Source organism: Homarus americanus, unplaced genomic scaffold (assembly GCF_018991925.1).
Source record: "Homarus americanus isolate GMGI-L3 unplaced genomic scaffold, GMGI_Hamer_2.0 scaffold52512, whole genome shotgun sequence".
Lineage (NCBI taxonomy): Eukaryota > Metazoa > Arthropoda > Malacostraca > Decapoda > Nephropidae > Homarus > Homarus americanus.
In genome coordinates, this window is record NW_024735442.1 from 699,448 (window position 1) to 720,590 (window position 21,143).

General features: G+C 42.5%; 1 protein-coding gene across 1 annotated transcript in view; it reads right to left on the reverse strand.

Moving 5' to 3' along the window:
• Positions 1–13,655, reverse strand: part of LOC121870958 (villin-1-like) — a 55,293-nt gene extending 41,638 nt beyond the window's left edge. The window contains exon 1 of the mRNA XM_042372941.1: positions 13,554–13,655. The gene's annotated coding sequence lies outside the window, so the exon portion shown is untranslated. The remainder of the gene's footprint in view (positions 1–13,553) is intronic.
• Between the last annotated feature and the right edge of the window lie 7,488 nt (positions 13,656–21,143).

The following is a 21,143-nucleotide window of genomic DNA, read 5'->3' on the forward strand; positions in this document are numbered from 1 at the left end:
AGATTTGTCTTAAGACTATCCTTATACCATTTCAGTTGCCCGCCGGCGTTACGTTTTCTATTCATTAGGTGACTGTAAAGTAGCTGCTTTGGCAGTCTACTGTCGTCCATGCAGGTAACAGGGCCAGTCCAACGTAGTTGTTCATGGATAATGGTAGCCTTGATGCTCCTACAGTTGGTGTCAGCATGAATACTGGCATTTGTTCTCTTGTCTTCCCAACGAACTCGGAGGATGGAACGTAGGCTTCGTTGGTGAAAGTTTTCAAGTGCCTTAGAAATGCTTCCTGTCTGTGACCCATGTCTCACTGCCATATAGCAGGGTGGGGAGGACCACTGCTCGATAAACATGCAGCTTTGTAGATAATTTCAGCTCCCTACAGCTGAAGACACGGTTTCGGAGTCTACCAAAGGCTTGAGCTGCACATCTGATCCGATGCTGAATCTCTTCATCGATGTCTGCGGTGGTGGACAGGTGGGAGCCGAGATACCGAAAGTGGGCAACATTAGAGAGGGTAGCACCGTTAAGATGGATGGATGGTGGAAGTGTGTCTGAACCAGGGGCAGGTTGAAAGAGAATCTGAGTCTTACGTACATTCACCTCAAGGCCAAAGTGTGCATACGCATCTGCGTAGGTGTTCCGGATCTCCTGTAAGTCGTGTTCAGTGTGAGCAACAAGGGTGAGGTCGTCTGCATACTGAAGTTCAGTAATGGAAGCTGCCGACACTTTTGTTCTTGCCTGGAGTCGTCTTATGTTGAAAAGACCCTTCACCCGGTACTCGATGTTCACCCCGCTGGGTGTAAACGGGACTGCCTAGTATGGGCCAATAGGCCTGTTGCAGTTTCTTCCATTCTTATTATCTTATAAGAAACATATACAATATACATATAAACACACACGGTTATAATAATATTACAAGTACATCGACAAACATACACAAAGGCGCCCACACAGGAAGTGACGAGTGTGGAGGGAGGGTGGTCAAATAATCAGGAGTGAGGGTCGAGGGCACCGCTGCCTCCTCTTCCTGTCCATTATTCAGTGAACTTTCAGCAGGCAGGAGCAACACTCACCCATACGTTTATTCTCAAGTGTTAATATAATACAACTGTCAAGGGTTATAGTACTGTGTGTTAGAGTGTTCGCTTAAACACACACACACACACACACACACACACACACACACACACACACACACACACACACACACACACACACACACACACACACACACACACACACACACACACACACACACACACACACACACACACACACACACACACACACACACACACACACATGATGCACTGAAGATCTCAACCCTCAGATGGGAAACTCATTTCGTCTGACGAGACGTTGGAAGATACTAGTGTTATGTAGAGGAGGACGTATACTAGTGTTAGGATACTAGTGTTAAGGAGGAGGTAAGGAGGAGATACAGTACTAGTGTTAGTGAGGGAGGAGATAGTGTTGCGTAGGAGGTACTAGTGTTAGTAGGGGAGGAGGTACTAGTGTTAGGGGAGGAGATACTAGTGTTAGTGAGGAGGAGTACTAGTACTAGTGTTACGTAGAGGAGGAGATACTAGTGTTAAGGAGGAGGACTAGTGTATGTAGAGGAGGAGATACTAGTATACTAGTGTTACGTAGAGGAGGTGTTAGGTACTAGTGTTACGTAGAGGAGGAGATACTAGTGTTACGTAGGGGAGGAGGTACTAGTGTTACGTAGAGGAGGAGATACTAGTGTACGTAGGGAGGAGGTACTAGTGTTACGTAGAGGAGGATACTAGTGTTACGTAGAGGAGGAGGTACTAGTGTTACTAGTGGTAGAGGAGGAGGTACTAGTGTTACGTGGGAGGAGGAGGTACTAGTGTTACTAGGAGAGGTACTAGTATGTGAGGAGGTACTAGTGTTAAGGAGGAGGAGAGGTACTAGTGTTACGTGGAGGAGGAGGTACGTAGGAGGTACAAGGAGGAGGTACTAGTGTTACGTGGAGGAGGAGGTACGCACTGTCCTCATGGGGACATAAACCTCCACCCTTCTAAAGCCTCTGAGCTGGCGGCACTTAGTCTGCACCCCCCCCGCACCTCCTCTCTATATCTTGTACCCTGTTTCACTTTGTTGTCCATATAAACCACTTGCTCCATGCGCTCCATAGACGCTGTACGTAATGGCCGCTCATTAAGGTGATGCAGTAGAAAACTCCGTGAATGTGACCTCGAGTGATCTACCTGGTGTTAGTCTCTGTAAGGCACTAAACGCGCCCCAGCCTTGTGAGCCTCAAGTACCTAATTCTTAAGATATAATGACCTGTTGATTAAGTCATCAGATACCGGAGGAATGCTTCCTCTCAATGTTACTCTCTAGCAGTAAGTGAAGGGCCGATATGCTATCATCTGGATGTCAGTAGGGAGCTAGCTGGTGTTGTGCCCTGCTTCTCTTCCTTAATGATATCTTCACCTTGAGTTTGTCATACTCTTTAGTTAACACAAGGGTATACGATCTGACTGGTTGAAGGTGACAACATGTGGAGGCAGCGGGTGACTCATGCTGGCGTGACACTGTTGTCCCCGCCATAATGACCTGTCTCGCCCTTCACTGTGTAGCTGACGGCCGCGTGCTCTTCCTTGTGTGTGTCCGGGATGTCAGGGGGATGATTGGCGGGTTATGATGTTAACTCTATCTCACACTCTGAACATCAATACATCTGAGGCGTGGTCACTGAATGATAAACTAAGGTCGATAACTTAATAATAACTGCTATCACATCATATCAATTCAGTGAGAGACATATCCTTCGTGCAGTGAGTAAGTCTGTCTGTCAAACACACACCAGAATTAACAAAACATTAAGGAGAAGAAGACGAGTGTGGCCAATTGGTCTGTAGGAGCAACACGTGCAGGCTCCATGTGTTATGTAGAGAAAAATCCCTAATTCACGCGGCAGGATCCTTACTGCCCTGAGACACGTAACAACAATACATACAGTATATTATGAGTTAAGGGGTGATGACTCAACTAATTTCTACGACATTATGATCTTTAGTCCTTTTTTATACTTCCTCTGCAGAAAAGAACATTTATTGGGCCTGTCATTCCAACACAAAGCAACTGGATTGTTCATTTTGGGAACATTTGATAAATTGTTAAATATTATATCGAGAACGTTCCAAGTCAGAACCGTGTTACAGATAACTGATATACTGTACAACACATTAAGTCACAGGACGAGGATCAGTTTTACCAACATATCGTAAGAGTAAATTAACTCCAGCTCCCGTCCCTGACCCACCCAAGGTTGATACATACAGTATAACAGGAGGTCCACCCGTTTTATTGGTAGTGGTCACAGTAACTGCTACAACAATATTCTTTGTTCAACATAGTAGTGCGAATAACCAAGGATCCATGCATAATAAACACGTGTGTGTGTGTGTGTGTGTGTGTGTGTAGAAACACTACACAAGGGTAATTAGATTAAACAAATTGGACGTGATAAACGTTTAGAATAACTGTAGTTGGTGGTGGTAAGTGGGTGACGTCGGCGGGGGAGAGAAGAATGGAAATTGTGTTACGGACAAAACAATAATTGTCATGACAACAGTACAACGCGGACGAGAAAGAATGCAGTACCTGTAAATATGTGAAAAATTGTCGGTAAAAGCTTTACCAATTCATTGTTAATTAAATTGTTTTTAATGGAATAATTAAAAATAACTAAATGGTATTAAAAAATCGTTGAAAATTCATGCCAGTCTGACGCTCAAGTACTAGTACACATTATTGACATGTTACACACTGTATCTATTTCCCGTCTATGATCAGTGCTTCAGTGTGTTTATAGGTCATGGGAGCGCGGGTGTTTGATCAGTGGGTGAGTCAATGTGTTCATGTACCAAAGCTTGTTACAAAACCGTTAATACACACACTGAAGGTTGTGGGCCCCGGCACACACACCCAGATCACACCCAGCTGACTTGCCCTGGATCACACCTCGGATCAAAACACTTATGCAACAGAGAGACAGTACCTTTTATCTTAATGACCACAACCGCTACAGGTCCCTTCGCAACCAAGTCATCTGCGAAATACGCACTGCAAAGAAGTCCTACTACCCAAACAAGTTGCAACACCTGAAGCAGACCAACATCAGTCAGTGGTATGGTAAGCTTAAAGAACTCTGTGGACGTTAAGACACACCCTCTCCCCTTCCTTCGCCATCAATTCAATTTCAATTTCAATTGTTTATTCCTTGATAGAGGAAGCGGGATCCTAGTGCTGTCACTAGGTACCCCTGTACAATGACACCAGAAGCATCTGGCAAGTGTGGCAAGTATATACAGTATAAATATTATAAAGGGGCTTACTAAAGCCTAAGGAAGGAAAGAAGGATATTCCTTTTACACATAATCAATATTATTTACAAAATATCTGGCCAGTATGGGGAGGATCATCGTGTCTCCGTCAGGGGGTCGTGGAGTGGTGGTCCAGCAGGCGTCACGGAAGCGTTGTGTGTGGGCCTTCGCCATCTAGATAATGTTGACGCAGCTGAGCAATCAAACAACCATTTCGCAACTATATGCCAGACGCTCCCCCGGCTTGACACAACCAGGCTCCCTGCTTACTTACCAGCCCCCCTTTCCCACTGACTTAGTAGAAGAATTTGAAGTAGCAAAAAGTCTGGACAAACTGAAGTTAAAACGCTCCACCACCCCACTGACTCTACAAGAAGTTCTCTCCGGAAATAGCGAAACCCCTCTGCTTCATCATCAATGCTCCATCAGCCAAGATCTCATATGTGACACCAGTGCCCAAATCAACCAGCCCACAATCCTTAAATGAGCTACGAACCATTGCCATCACCCCAATACCCAGCTTAATCTGCGAAAATTTCGTGTTTGACTGAGCTTATGCTGCTATTGCAGGCGCCATAGATCCTTAGCAATTTGGTAATATGAAAACTTCCTCCACCACTCACTTTCTTGTCAGCTTTCTCGACTACATATACTGCCATCTGGAAAAACGAAAGACGTCTGTGGCTGTCGCCTTGATTGACTTCACCAAAGCATTTGACCTAGTTGACCACAGCTTAATCATCAACAAAGCTACCGACCTCAGGTTTTGAAGAAGTCTTACACCATGGCTTACAGACTTCCTTAGTGACCGACGCCAAGCCGTACGCTTCCAAAGGACTGTCTCCACTTTTCAGTCTCTCACCTGAGGCGTCCTGCAGGGTACCAAGATGGGACCGCTCTACTTCCTTATGCTTATCAAGTTATCAATGATGCCCTAAGAGAAACCTCTACTTGCTGGAAATATGTCGACGACTCCACCATTGGGATCAGTGTCAACAACTCGGCTCCCGACTACACCGCCCTCCAGGATTTATTGAAGTCTCCGAAATTGGGCCACCAACAACCACGTCACCATCAATTATACCAAGACCATGGTTATGCACATCAACCTCTCCTTTGACCTTGTCCCACCTCCCTCCATTATTTTGGGCCCCAACACACTTCAGGTTGTGGACTCCACTATGTTCCTCGGTGTCACCATAGATAACAAACTAAATTGAAAAACACGTCAGTAAAGTTGTCAAATCCTCCAGTTTTCGTCTCCACCTTCTCCGCCGACTTAAGTCCCTCGGAGTTTCTGCACCCGAGCTCCTCAGTGTTTAGTCAACATTCATACTTCCCAAGCTCACCTATGCCTTCCCTGCCTGGTCTTCCTCCCTAAATGCCACACAACGGAAAACACCTAGAAAAAGTGCAAAAGAGGGCATGCAATATTATTCTCTCCCCTTCCTACTCCACATAACAAGAAGTGCGCAACACACTGACCATCACCAAGACCTGATCTGCAAATTTGGTGAGAAGCTCCTGCACCACCCTCAACACCGGCTCCTACTTCCACCCGAGATCCCTCGTCCGCGAATTGCTGTTCGACACCACAACCACATGCAGCCCACACGAGCACGTACTGATCGCAATAAGAACAGCCCCGTCCCAACCACTGTAAAAATTATCTACAACTCGTAATCAACCAGTGTATTCACTCCCAGCCAATCTTACCTCTTTGCACAGTCACAATGTTGATCTGCTTAATACTTGTACAGTCGCCTCTCACAAATCACCACGTTTGGAGACTTGACTACCCGTTCACATAAGCTGTTCCAAACTACATACAGTGCACATATGGAACGTACGGCCCCAGCTTAGGCTCCTATACTTGTCTTGAAGAGCTTCACAACTGTCACCTCTTGTACTGCCATGGTGTTGTACAGCCTTAACAACATCAACCGAGAGGAGTCGACTTGTGAAAAAGAGACTTAGGGGCACTTGTAAGCCCGGACCTACGGCCTAGAAAACAGTGCGTTAATGTTCGAAATAAGGCAAACAGAGTATTAGGTTATATATCTAGAAGTGTAAGTAATAAGAGTGCAGAGGTCTTATTGCAACTATATCTTGCGCTAGTCAGGCCGCACCTCGATTATGCTGTTCAGTTCTGGTGCCCTTATTATAGAGTGGATATCAATTCACTAGAGTCGGTGCAGCGAAGAATGACGAAAATGATTCCGGGACTTAGAAACCTTCCAAATAAGGATAGGTTAAAGAAACTAAACTTGCATTCCCTAGAAAGACGAAGAGTGCGGGGAGATATGATAGAAGTAGTCAAGTGGGTGAAAGGAATCAATAAATGAGATATAGATAAAGTTCTTATAATATCCGAGCAGGATAGGACTCGAAGCAACGGATTTAAGTTGGATAAGTTTAGGTTTAGGAGGGAGATAGGAAGAAACTGGTTTACAAATAGGGTGGTAGACGAGTGGAACAAGCTTAGCAACTTTGTAGTAAGTGCTGGAACTCTGGAAAGTTTTAAAAGGAGGCTGGATAGATTCATGGATGATAGAGAGTGGTAGTAACTCTCGACAGGAGCTGCCATGCACAGGCCAACCGACCTATTCCAGACTCCTTATTTTCTTATGTTCCTATGTATTGTACACTGCTTCATGATATATTCCTCGCATCGCCTTGATCGTCTCAGACACTCCCCTTCTCTCGAATACCTGTACATCGTCCATGGAACCTTTCCCTTTCATTATTAGGTATATAATTCTTAAGTAATTGTCTTAGATACTCAGGAGTGTTAACCTTGTATAGAATATCAGTATTAACTAATAAATACTGAGAGTACTGAGGGTGGTCGGTCAATGCAAGACGTGGGAAATCAAGTTCATATTAATTCTCTATCAGAGTGTCGTTCAGTACAAATGAATGGCGACCATCTGTTGTAATTAAAAAATCTATTTTCTTTTATCCCTTTTCAAGTCAGCTCTCATCAGGGAACTACAAACACACACTGATTTTTCATTATCGCCTTTTTTCGATTTGCAAACACAATGAGAGTTGATAAATATTGAAAGATTTAGATTAAGAGTAGAACAACGCGAACAGGTGAAAAGACGTTTTGAATAAGTACAAAAGTGAACCCCGAACTATGGTAGTTTCCTGCAGCGTTTAACTTATATGAAAAGTGATTTACAGAGAGAGAGAGAGAGAGAGTTTGTGTTGACGAGCCAGGGGATGTTGTAGTATCTTATCAGCAAGTCTAACGATCATCACTTGTAGTCGAGCTTATCACCTTACCTTACGACATCCTCTTGATTACGAACCTTTATATCTTAAAACTCTGCCATCACCACCACATACACCACACACTGTCATCACCACCACATACACCACACACTGTCATCACCACCACATACACCACACACTGTCATCACCACCACATACACCACACACTGTCTTCACCACCACATACACCACACACTGTCATCACCACCACATACACCACACACTGTCTTCACCGCCACATACACTTCACACTGTCATCACCACGATATAAGAACATAAGAAAGCAAGGAGTCTGCAATAGGCCGGTTGGCCTGTGCATGGCAGCTCCTGTCGAGAGTTACTACCACTCTCTATCATCCATGAATCTATCCAGCCTCCTTTTAAAGCTTTCCAGCGTTCCAGCACTTACTACAAAGTTGCTAAGCTTGTTCCATTCTTCTACCACCCTATTTGTGAACCAGTTCCTTCCTATCTTCCTCCTCAACCTAAACTTATCCAACTTAAGTCCGTTGCTTCGAGTCCTATCCTGCTCGGATATTATAAGAACTTTATCTATATCCCCTTTATTGATTCCTTTCACCCACTGAAATATTTCTATCACATCTCCCCGCACTCTTCGTCTTTCTAGGAATGCAAGTTTAGTTTCTTTAATCTATCTTGATATAGAAGGTTTCTAAGTCCCGGAATCATTTTCGTCATTCTTCGCTGCACCGACTCCAGTGAATTGACATCTATCTTATAATAAGGGCACCATAACTGAACAGCATAATCGAGGTGCGGCCTGACTAACGCAAGATATAGTTGCAATAAGACCTCTGCACTCTTATTACTTACACTTCTAGATATAAAACCTAATACTCTGTTTGCCTTATTTCGAACATTAACGCACTGTTTTCTAGGCCGTAGGTCCGGGCTTACAAGTGCCCCTAAGTCTCTTTCACAAGTCGACTTCTCTAGGTTGATGTTGTTAAGGCTGTATACATTGACAGTATTTGTTTTTCCAATATTTAGTACGCTGCACTTGCTGGTGTTGAATTTCATTTGCCATTTCTCTGACCACTCTTGCAGTTTATTTAAATCCTCTTGTAGTGCATTTGCATCCTTCCCTGAATTAATCTGCCGTCTTATTTTGGTGTCATCCGCAAACTTGCTTATGTCACTGCTGATCCCAGTATCTAGATCGTTTATGTAGATTATGAACAGGGGTGGGCCCAGTATTGACCCCTGTGGAACCCCACTGGTTACACAGCCGCACTCAGATTTAACACCATTTACGCTGACCCTCTGTGTTCTATCGGTGAGCCATGATTTTATCCAATTTAAAACTTTCCCCTCGATACCATGAGCCTTAACTTTTCTCAGAAGCCTCTGATGCGGTACTCTGTCAAACGATTTGCTAAAGTCATTCTCTACTACCTCGTAGTGGCAAAGTTAAAATAATAATTAATTAACACACACACACACACACACACACACGCGCGCGCGCGCGCGCGCAGTCAGGTTACCAAGATGAGGTACCAGGTGTGTTACGTCATGATACCCAGAGGAAGATTACTAAGATGGTGTAATGGCAGTGTGTTGCGTCATGTGTGGAGGGAGTACCGCCGGGTGGTTGGTATATTAGACGTGTACCTTACTGTTGTTTGTACTACTCAGCGGTGATTGGATCAGCTGATAACAACACACACGATAACACCTTAAGAGGATTGATCCACTGACCTCCCACAGGAATTATTGACTAACAAGGAATAAGATTAAAAATTATGAGGAGAGATTAAGAGGAACAAGTTTAATAACGTCTCACTTGCTCACCTGCCTCAGAAATGTCTCGTACTGATAAAAAAGTTAGGTAATGTTAGAGGTTAATGGCGAGGGACTGTGTCGCAATGTTCTCCAGTATAGCGTGTGATTACCTTAAGATTAACCTCACCCAGCTTATTTCACTTCAAGATTAACCTCCTCCAGCTTATTTCACTTCAAGATTAACTTTCCCAGCTTATTTTACCTTAACATTAACCCCTAGCTTATTTCACCTTACGACAAGTCTTCTCCAGTTTATAACACCTTAAGATAACCTTGCAACAATGTCATGAGTTTCCCGCCACCCGGGAGTTCCCACCAATTCCGAGCCAATAGTGTGAAGGCCTTAGGCCTGTTTTCAACCAATGAGGAAGCCTATGAGGCGTAACGTCATTGAAGTTGTGGCGTCTCTTGTAGACTGACGCGGTTTGAACAGGAGTCTGTGTTGGAATTTTGTGTAGGGAGGTGTGTGACGTCTGTGGTGACAACATGGCAGGTATTTGGGTGTATTCTATTTGGTAAATCCTCAGTTCCCATTTGTTGTGAGATACGTGGTCCCCGTTTAACTAGCTAGGAACATAGGTTTATTATTTTGGAGTGTAACTTTTAAACCCTAATATAAAGTATTCAATAAATACAGTAACCGTTAATAAGAGTCCTAATTCCTAATTAAAGTAGGGACACATATATAATAATCATCATTTGTTACAACCTGCCCTCAGTTTATACCATCTTAAGATTAGCCCACAGCTTATTTAATCTATAACCTAACCTAACCTAAGCTACCCATCCCCACCACAGCAGTTAGCAATAGGGTGCTTAGTCATCAGGTGAAATAAGCTCGGGTCCTAATCTCCAGGTACTCCCAGTGTTATATAATTACACATGAGCTAGAGGCATGAGTCATGTACTTCTACCATAAAGTATTAGTGATCACGCGCCACCATCGTCCAGTGAGCGCTGCTGTGTACACCATCACAAACAAGTACAGTTAGATTATTTTTCTCGATAAAAACAACCACTGAGATAGTTGTGAGCGCCGTGATACGTGGTGAAGTACTGTACCCAGATATATAATATAAGAGAGCATGTTATCAATGAGTGGCGGTGAGGCGGCCAACAGCAGCATCACAACTTATTATAGGTTACAGTAACATATCCGCGGTCCATGTTTTCTGTGTTTGAGTGTGATATAAATAAATAAATAAATAAAATAATATAATGCTACTACTACTAATAATAATAAATAAATAAAGTGTGCACTGTATCCAGCATAAGAAGCTTCGTATGGTTCCCCCCCAAAACTTATCACACACCCGGTAAAACACATCTAGGTCACAGCCTGGTCACCAAATAATGATATAACCATTACATCTACAGCCATGCACGCCCTTTACTTCCAGGTATCCTGTCATTGTGGGAACGGGTAAGTGGTGCCCAGAGTGAGGACGGCGATGGGTGTATGTGTCAGAAGTGTCAGATGGGTGTCATGGCCTCGAAGTGTCATGCTTGTTACCTATATCAACAGTCACGCCTCATGACACGTTCCATCAGCTTATTCCTGGATATTAAGTCTTTCAGGCAACGCATTACAAATATTACATTATTTATAAAAGGATTCTGTCATATTGGTCACCGTCTAATATATGTAATTATTGTTTCTGTGTTATCATTTCTTGTTTGGATGCCTCAGCGAGTCAGTCAGTCATGAAGGCGCACAACTCTGAAGGTAACAAGATGAATCTCGGTGATAATTTCTTTCCTATTTGGTTCCATCTTGTCCACGACCGTCATTTTGTATAACACAGACTATACCCTCCACCCACACACATACACTCCGCATTTGACAAAGTACCGCATCAGAGGCTTCTGAGAAAAATTAAGGCTCATGGTATCGAGGGGAAAGTTTTAAATTGGATAAAATCATGGCTCACCGATAGAACGCAGAGGGTCAGCGTAGATGGTGTTAAATCTGAGTCGGGTCGTGTAACCAGTGGGGTTCCCCAGGGGTCAGTACTAGGCCCACTCTTGTTCATAATCTACATAAACGATCTAGATACTGGGATCAGCAGTGACATAAGCAAGTTTGCGGATGACACCAAAATAGGGCGGCAGATTAATTCAGGGCAGGATGCAAATGTATTACAGGAGGATCTAAATAAACTGCAGGGGTGGTCTGAAAAATGGCAAATGAAATTCAACACCAGCAAGTGCAGTGTACTTAATATTGGAAGAACACATGCTATCAATGTATACAGCCTTAACAACATCAACCTAGAGAAGTCGACTTGTGAAAGAGACCTAGGGGTACTTGTATGCCCGGACCTACGGCCTAGAAAACAGTGCGTTAATGTTCGAAATGAGGCAAACAGAGTATTGGGTTTTATATCTAGAAGTGTAAGTAATAAGAGTGCAGAGGTCTTATTGCAACTATATCCTGCGCTAGTCAGGCCGCACCTCGATTATGCGGTTCAGTTCTGGTGCTCTTATTATAGAATGGATATCAATTCACTAGAGTCGGTGCAGCGAAGAATGACGAAAATGATTCCGGGACTTAGAAACCTTCCAAATCAGGATAGGTTAAAGAAACTAAACTTGCATTCCCTAGAAAGACGAAGAGTGCGGGGAGACATGATAGAAGTATTTAAGTGGGTGAAAGGAATCAATAAAGGGGATATAGATAAAGTTCTTGGAATATCCGAGCAGGATAGGACTCGGAACAACGGATTCAAGTTGGATAAGTTTAGGAGGGAGATAGGAAGGAACTGGTTTACAAAGAGGGTGGTGGACGAGTGGAACAAGCTTAGCAACTTTGTAGTAAGTGCTGGAACGCTGGAAAGTTTCAAAGGGAGGCTGGATAGATTCATGGATGATAGAGAGTGGTAGTAACTCTCGACAGGAGCTGCCATGCACAGGCCAACCGGCCTATTGCAGACTCCTTTTTTTCTTATGTTCTTATGTTCTTACACCCTCCACCCACACCTACACCCTCCACCAACTCACACCCACACAGACCAAGCCAGACACATACACTCCGCCCACACCTACACCCCCACACCCCCACGGTCACACTTTCACCCACACATATATATATATATATATATATATATATATATATATATATATATATATATATATATATATATATATATATATATATATATATATATATATATATATATATATATATATATATTGTCTCAGTACTTCGCGAGCTTCATTGATGTATGTGTGTGTGTGTGTGTGTGTGTGTGTGTGTTCTGTCTTTTATAATTTGTAACGATTGATGAATTAGTGTGATTAATTACTTTGTTTCGCGCTTAAAGACCTGTTGAGTTGTTGAAGCGCAGTAATAACATCATAACGTCAGCGACACATAACCCTTATGATTGTGGTGTGGCGTTAACCTTTGTGTCGTGTTGTGTAGTAGCCGGAAAGTGTTGTGAGGTGTTCCTGTTAGGGTGGCTGCCAGCATTAATGAGATACTTCACCTCCAGCGACAACAACATCGTATATAAGAGCCTGTCTGTCTGCCGCCTCCTCTCCCCTCCTCCTCCATCTCCAGTTTTCCTTAATTTTTGTTCTTTACTGCTGCTAAATGTGTCGCAGTTACATATATGAGTCAGTTGGCTCTTAATGGAAATTCTGGACGTTAGGCTGCGTTTCTCCTGTTTATTTTGGAGACTTACAGACTTTCTGGACATCAACAGTATGTTCAGTCTGAGGTCAAGATTAATTTTAGGTCTACAGATGCGATTGAATTATCTTCTCTTTCGTCGTATAGTTACTGGCGTGTAGAGGACATCAGAATATTAATCCATTGTAAAGATCAAACATTTCCAGTGTAATTCAAATTCAAGACAACTGATCTGTGGTGGTCAAACATTTGTTCAGGTCTTCGATTTGTATATAAACAAAATATTTGGTCGGCGTATTTAAGGTTTTATTTGTAGTTACGTCTGAATAAGATTATTTGGTCTTTCGGTTTTATTACTCATGAACCGGATGATAGACGGAAGGTAAAGATTTATAATAAGGTTAAATTTGGGGTTTGGTGCGAAGATAAAAGATTATACGTGATGTTGAAGATACTGCTTGGGAGTGTAAGTGGTGGAGGCTTACCTGTGTTGTGTTGTGTGATGTGGTGGGAGGTAAGAAGAGACAGGCAGCGTGCGGAAGCCAGGGGGTCCGCAGGGCCACTGCCTCACCTCTGTCAAACAGGGCAGGTGGAGGGGGGGGACAAGGCACCCCCTTACCCCATATCTGGCACTTCTACCCCTTCCACAGTTTCTGGTATATTATAGTTGAAAACACAAGTGACAACAAGTATCTTGCTGAACTCCTCAACATTACCAGACACTTTACTCAAGTACGTAACACAATAGTCATCTTACTAAACAAAATCAAAGTATATTGGGCTTATTCGTGGGGGGTAGGGGAGGGGGTAGGGGGTACCTTCGGGGCTAACAGGGTGGTCCACATGACTGATGATAACGATAAGGTGTTATCAGTTGTGCCGGAGCAGAAGAACGAACACATAGCCGGCTTGTGGAGTATGCAACTGCTTCTGTACCCTCACTGCCTGCACTTTAATGCTGGCCATCACCCACCTCACCTCAGGTATGATCTGATCTCTGACTCTGCCGACATAACAACATGAATAAGATGAACACCCCAACAAGCCTTCAAGTTTCACCGAATCATTATCACTCATGTACAGTATCTATCCAGCCTATATTAGTAACCATGACGGATCTGTCGCAGGAATAATATTATTAGATAACTTGTTTCACTCGTCTGCAACTCTATTTCCGTACCAATGTTTATCTGTTTCCTTCATAATTATAAATGCTTGAAATTTCTATCAACTGTTTAAGAATTCTTTTGAGTCTAACAGTCCAAGTAAGTCATTTATATCACCTCTATTTAACGCCAATGATTCACCTGTGCACCTGGTTCATATCCCACAGTCACCGTCTCTTAGGGAAACCCAGACTGTACAGTACTAAGCTCTCGTCATCAATATTCATTTGGAAGGTTCCAATTGCTCGCCCCAACCCACAACTGACCTGAGATGGTCATGTCAGCCATACATGTCAGCCATGAAATGATAATGCAAACAAATACAAAATTGAAAAACACAGCCAAAAAAAAACGAGAATTTGTCTAGAAATAAAGCCACTTCTCAAACTACAATCAACTGCCTGATCCCTGGGCAGCCGACCACTCTCATCCTTACGTTTTTGCAGATAATTTGTACCGGAAATTTTCCCCCCATACACTCATTATTCTGTCACTTTATGTAACTTGCTGACAAAACCCATGACCCTTTAGGCTTTTACGCCCTTAATGCATGAGTCATGCAGGCAAGCATGAACTACGCATGCTTCCCAGATGGGCGCTGTAAACGCTTCTGCACTTCACCTTGCACAGGATGACAAGGGGGTGCCCAATTAACTAGCCCCCTCGCGGGCAAAGAAAAAAATATATCCTATACTTTTTCCTGTCTAACGTTCGGTTTGACCCTTGTTTTGACCCCATGACCCGGGGTCAGCCACAATAATCTTCCTCAAGATTTACACCAAGTAGGTTAAACAATTCCTGGTACCATAAAAGGTTATATTAAAGGTGAGTTGTGGTGTGTGTGTGTGTGTGTGTGTGTGTGTGTGTGTGTGTGTGTGTGTGTGTGTGTGTGTGTGTGTGTGTGTGTGTGTACGTGTGTGTGTGTGTGTGTGTGTGTGTACGTGTGTGTGTGTGTGTTGTGGTAACGGTAAGTTGACTGTGTGGGTGCGGCTATCACTAGTGGCATTATCATGGGAGGAGTGAACTCAACATTCTTGCAATATGTTGTTTATTATTTTATCTGGTCTGTTGTCACACCTTTACTCTCAGCTGCATTACCACCCTGGACGCCTAGTGCTCCACACATCCATAAATTCATCTCACAGTCCCGTATCATTATTGTCTCTATTAACATACTTGAGTTCTGGCAACACATAATAATCTACGTCATTTAGTGAAGCTTCCCTGTCCTGGGTGTTATTACCACCATATCTAAATAATAATGACAGTATGGTTCACCAAGTGTAATATAAATAGGGGTGTGACACTGTGGGGGTTAGTAGATGGACTGCACTGTACAACACGATAAGTGGGTGTGTATTTGTATGATACCAGGTAGAGTTTCCTCCAAGGGGGAGGGAGGGAAGAGGGAGGCCCCCCTCAAGTGACCTTCAAGGGCGAAAACTATTTCCTCCCTTATCAAACTTACCAATTAAGGTTTAAAAAATAAATGCATCTTGTCAAATTAAGCGGTGGCATATACTGTATATATATATATATATATATATATATATATATATATATATATATATATATATATATATATATATATATATATATATATATATATATATATATATATATATATATGTTTTAAATAATGCAGAACCTTTATATATATTGGTCTATAAAGAGGACATCTGTAGCTACCAGTTATGGCAAACTGGTCTCCCAGAGGTGCTGTAACGATCATCACTCCTGGGGCCAGTGTTAGTACAGGAAAAAACCGGAGTACCCAGAGAAGACCTGCCTTGTTGGGTGGCAATGATGGTGTAGGACCGGGTCACCCAAGCGGGTATGGAATTTGAATAATAGTGGTGAGAAGCAGAGACGATACTCACACCCACGTAACTAATGTATAATTACTATAACACTCAGAATACGTTAATTGATAAGAGCACATTTGTTAGCTACGTCATGCATTTTAACGTCGCCAGGGATGTAATTACCACAATCAATCAATCATGCACTTCAAAATTCGAGTTAAACATTAAAAATCACCAACAGTCATGGTGCTTATAATGAAAGGCATCAGTATACTGTACCTCACAAGACCTGTTGACGTCACGGTCGTAAAATATTGCTCACTCGGGACTAACGATTTAACTTAATGAATCTTGTGAAGTGATGGTGTTACCCTAATGCACTTATCTGTCATTCTATCAACAACTACAATATAATTTATTATAGTTCAGTGATTTGACTCTGTACACGTATGATACATCACTGTAACTGTTGGAAGCATGTCTGGACAAATAAGGTCATGCTGGCGGGTCCTCCTCCACACATACCACACTCTCTTATCAACATAAAAATATAATCTTAGAGCCTGACAAAATAACGTGTGTGTGTGTGTGAGAGAGAGGGGACGGGAACCGGCTGATAACTCTGCGTAAGTCTTAATACTTAAAGAATGCGCCCAGTCACTACAAATCTCACTTAACGACTTAACACATTATATCTCTACAACACAGATGACTTACTTACCCCCCAACCCTTCCCAACTACTTTATAAACGATCAACATTATCATAATTACAGACAACTACGATTGTCTTTGTCGGGTGAAAAGTGAAACGTCTATTTATATGTTACAAGTATTGCCGTAATCATTTGAGGAGTGAAGGCGCAGTTTCCCCAAGCATACAAGGACTGTGGTTCATGTCTCAGCGTGTAACTCATCCTCTGTTCACTATAGACGAAGAATATACAATAAATATGAAGAAGAAAACAATAATAAAAGACGGGAATGCTAGATGATTCCTGTACATTACTCGTACTGGAAGAAACATCAAACAAGAAGAACAACAACAGTCATGACAACAACAGGAAAACAAACGTCACTGAGGGGCGATATGATCGAGCTGTTTAAATGGAAGTCAGGGCTAAACAAAGGAGTCATTACAAAGGAACTCAAACTATCCAATCAGGAGCGAACTCGTAACAATGATTTTCATTAGACAAATTTAGATTTAGGCGCGAAATAGGTAAACATTGGTTTGGAAATAGAGTAGTGGACGAGTGGCACAAGTTACCAAACATCACCATTAACTCGAACACGCTGGATAGCTTCAAACATAGGTTGGATGGATATATGAGCAATAGGGGCTGGGTGTAAACGGGACAGCTCAGTATGGACCAATAGGCTCGCTGCAGTTTCCTCCATTCTTATGTTCTTATGATCCCCCGACAAACCTCAGACAGTAAACACACAACGCCAACAACATAAGCTGTTATTACACCACCAACGCACTCATGACAACACAACACACTAATTTTAAAGAAGAAGAAGAAGGCGTACAGTACAAACTTCCCTCCAAGGTTACATGTTACGTTAACTTGAATCACTTGGGGATTAGACACACAATCTTATTTCACCTGAGATTAACCACCCTAACACTACCTGCTGGGGTTAGGTTAGGTTAAGTTAGTATGGTTTTTTCAGATGAAATAAGCTGGGGTGTCTAACATTTAGGTGATCCGTTAATCTAAGTGTAACATGAGCCAAATAACTTAAAAACAGGATGACTCAACTGTTATAGCGACATGTTCTATGTATAACAAACACCCCCATGGATTAATTTGTTCTTATTATACTTATTATATTATTCCCCACACAAACATGCAGTAAACAATGTTGGTTCACAGACAGATTAAAGAAGAAGGGAAGAAACAACATTAATATCAACTAATACTCAACACTATCAGCTAAAAGTCAACTCTACCAGATAAGAACATAATTTTTCAACGAATACTCAACACTATCAGATATAAATATAACTTATCAACATAATTAGATCAAATGAATTAAGTAAAGAGTCGGGCTGGTGATACCGAGATATACTGTATGTACGAAAGCCTTCCTACTACTGTGTGTGTGTAACGTGACGACGGGGGAATGATCTGTACAGTCGCGGCAGGTCAAACGAGTACCAATCATTATAGGTTCCAATCTCACTCCTACGACTAAAGCTCATGAGGATTAGGACATTAGGTTTAGATTGGGTTATATTATAGGACTGGGGGGGTATTTGGTTTGCCACTTTCATAATGGTTGGTCTAGGTGTCTTCTTATCCCTTCCATCTCATATCAATCGAATCTTTCCCAGCCAATCTCGTCAACTTAGCAAAAAGTTTAAGGGCTCTTTTATCTTAGCCTCTATTAACACCGGGTGTAGGGGTCAGTGCCCTTACTTCACAAATAAAAAGAACTCAAGAAACACTCCCTTGTCAACCTGTGCAAGGTGAAGCGCAAAAGCGTTTACAGCTCCCATCTGGGAAGCATGCGTAGTTCATGCTTGCCTTTATGACTCATGCATTAAGAGCGTAAAAGCCTGAAGGGTCATGGGTTTTGTTAGCAAGTTACATAAAGTGACAGAATGATGAGTGTGTGGGGGGAAATTCCCGGTACGCTTTATCTGTTTATGGCAAAGCGTGGCAGGTCCCTAATAATGCCAAGTGCCAGGCCTGTCTTTAGGAGGAGGGATATCTGGTCAGGGAGGGAAGAGGTGTTGGTAACAGGGTCATCAGTGGTTTGTAGGTAAGAAAGTCAGGAGCTACCCCGGGTGTTTGGGTAGGGGCCCCTGGGAGCAGAGACTGGGGTGTCGGGCATTGAGGTCCCCCACAAGGAGGGTGGAGGTTGAGGTGATATGGTGTGGTGGGACAGGTACAGTAGGGGTGGAGGGAGGCACATAGGCATTGACAATATTGAGGGACATACCTTTTAGTGTGATTGTGATGGCGTGTGCGTCGGTAGTGTCGGCTTCAAGGGGGACGTCGAGAGGTTGGTAGGGGACATCCTTCTTGGCATAGATACGCAGTCCACTAGCATGTCCTCATGGTGGTCCTAAAGCGTATTCTGGATTAAACAGGTCAAAGGTCAAAAAAGCTCAAGGATAACTCAATACCCCAGGCACTTAACTTTTTATAAAACTTGAGAGGGAGGTGGGATGTTAGCCGATCAAAGAACAGTTTATGTCTGTGGTGAACACATACTAGTTACCACAGTACAAGTACAACCATTAGTGACAGCTGGGATCACCTCAACATTCCCCCAGTTTATTAATTCACGAAAAGATTAAATACCCTAAAGTTAATCTAATCTTATATAATCTAACTTCCCCAAGTAGCGTTAAGGTATTTAATCAAGTGTGTTATTATGTGGGGGAGGGTGTACAATTCAGCACCAACACAAGTTACGTCAGCACCAGGAGCGACATGTTGGATCACCAGCACGAACAGGTTACTGACTCAGTTCAACTGGTGGTGATGACGATAAGATAAATTCTGCCACTCTTACAACCACTATACTAAACACACACACACAGCAGCACCTCACCTTCCCAAGCACCTTACTCTATCATAACTTTTCCCCACAGACAAACAAGGACATGCTTATATAAAATTAGTCGGCTAATCTGAAAACAATCTTATGGAATACACCAAGCCGCCCAACCTAACCGACCATTCTAAAACTTTTATTAGATTACATACCAAATTAATCAATAAATCCAGATGTTACCGAGATATACAGTCCTGTGCTCTAAGGGGCCCTGTCTTGAATACAGCCTCTTTCATCCTAGACAAAACAACTTCTCTTCCGCCCAACCTGTGTTAATGTTATTTTTTTTACCTGGCTGAAGTCTCTCACTCGGCCTCCTGCAGCCATATGTAGCCCGGCAGTATCTAGCTACTTATGTTTATCACTGAGACCATTTATCTGTTTGTCTTCAAGCTTCAAGATGACAACAATGATTTGGGAAAATTATCTCACCTTACCACGAATTCTAATATTGGCAAAGCTTAACCACAGCCTTCATTTATTTCTACAATCTATTTATAATGATTTATCTTTTGTTAACAATCTTTAAGTCTTCACAGTTTTGTACGATGCCTTTAATCCTCGTTTGTGTTTTTTACAGACTATCTATTTGTTGAATTTATTTATTGTTTACTTTTATTAAATTATTTACTAACTCATTTAAAAGTTTACCTTATTAATTCCCGTACAATATCCTGTACTGTGTTGACCTCCACCGCCACTACCTACGCCACCACCATCATCGCCAACATCCTACATCATTGTATTATCTCCCAACCCAGATTCTACCGCCATTATATCTGCATTAACCACCTCATTCTCAACCACCCTTACTTCTACTACTATCCTTAACAACCATGAAAACTCTATTACTCTGTGAGAATATCTTAACCTATAACCTACAACCATATCTATCTCTGCCAGCCAACTTAACGTCATCACATCACAACTGTATCAAGAAGCAATACTCATGTAACTGGGATGTGAGTGAGAGGTTCATGCGGGTCACACCAACTGATAAACAAACACATCTACAAGCTGTTGATCCTGAGGTCATTGCAATTCGACCTCGGATATTTTAACCTACAACGCTTCTCATTTTTTTTTAACGGACGCGATTTGGTGGGGACGTGAGAATGCCAGAGGTAGTCCTAAAAGGTCTCCTATATTCTATGCCGGGGACATAAATAAACTTAACCTCCACACGGACAACTTTCATAATTTTGTATGGTGCATTTTACCACTAACTTCTTAATAATTTTCCAACAGGATTTTCTACAAATATGACAATGATAAACCGGTTCATTATACGAGAGACAAGGGCGTATTTTATTGCTGCTAAATACATGTACTCAATAGACAGATAATGTCCAAGTTTGTTATAATATTCCATCACGCTGTAACACTGTCTACCTCCTGATCCCTGTCTCGCGCCTAAGGTTTTATTTCAATGTATCACCGCTACCACTGCTCCAACCATCATAGGAACATAAGAATGGAGGAAACTGCAGCGGGCCTATTGGCCCATACTGGGCAGTCCCGTTTACACCC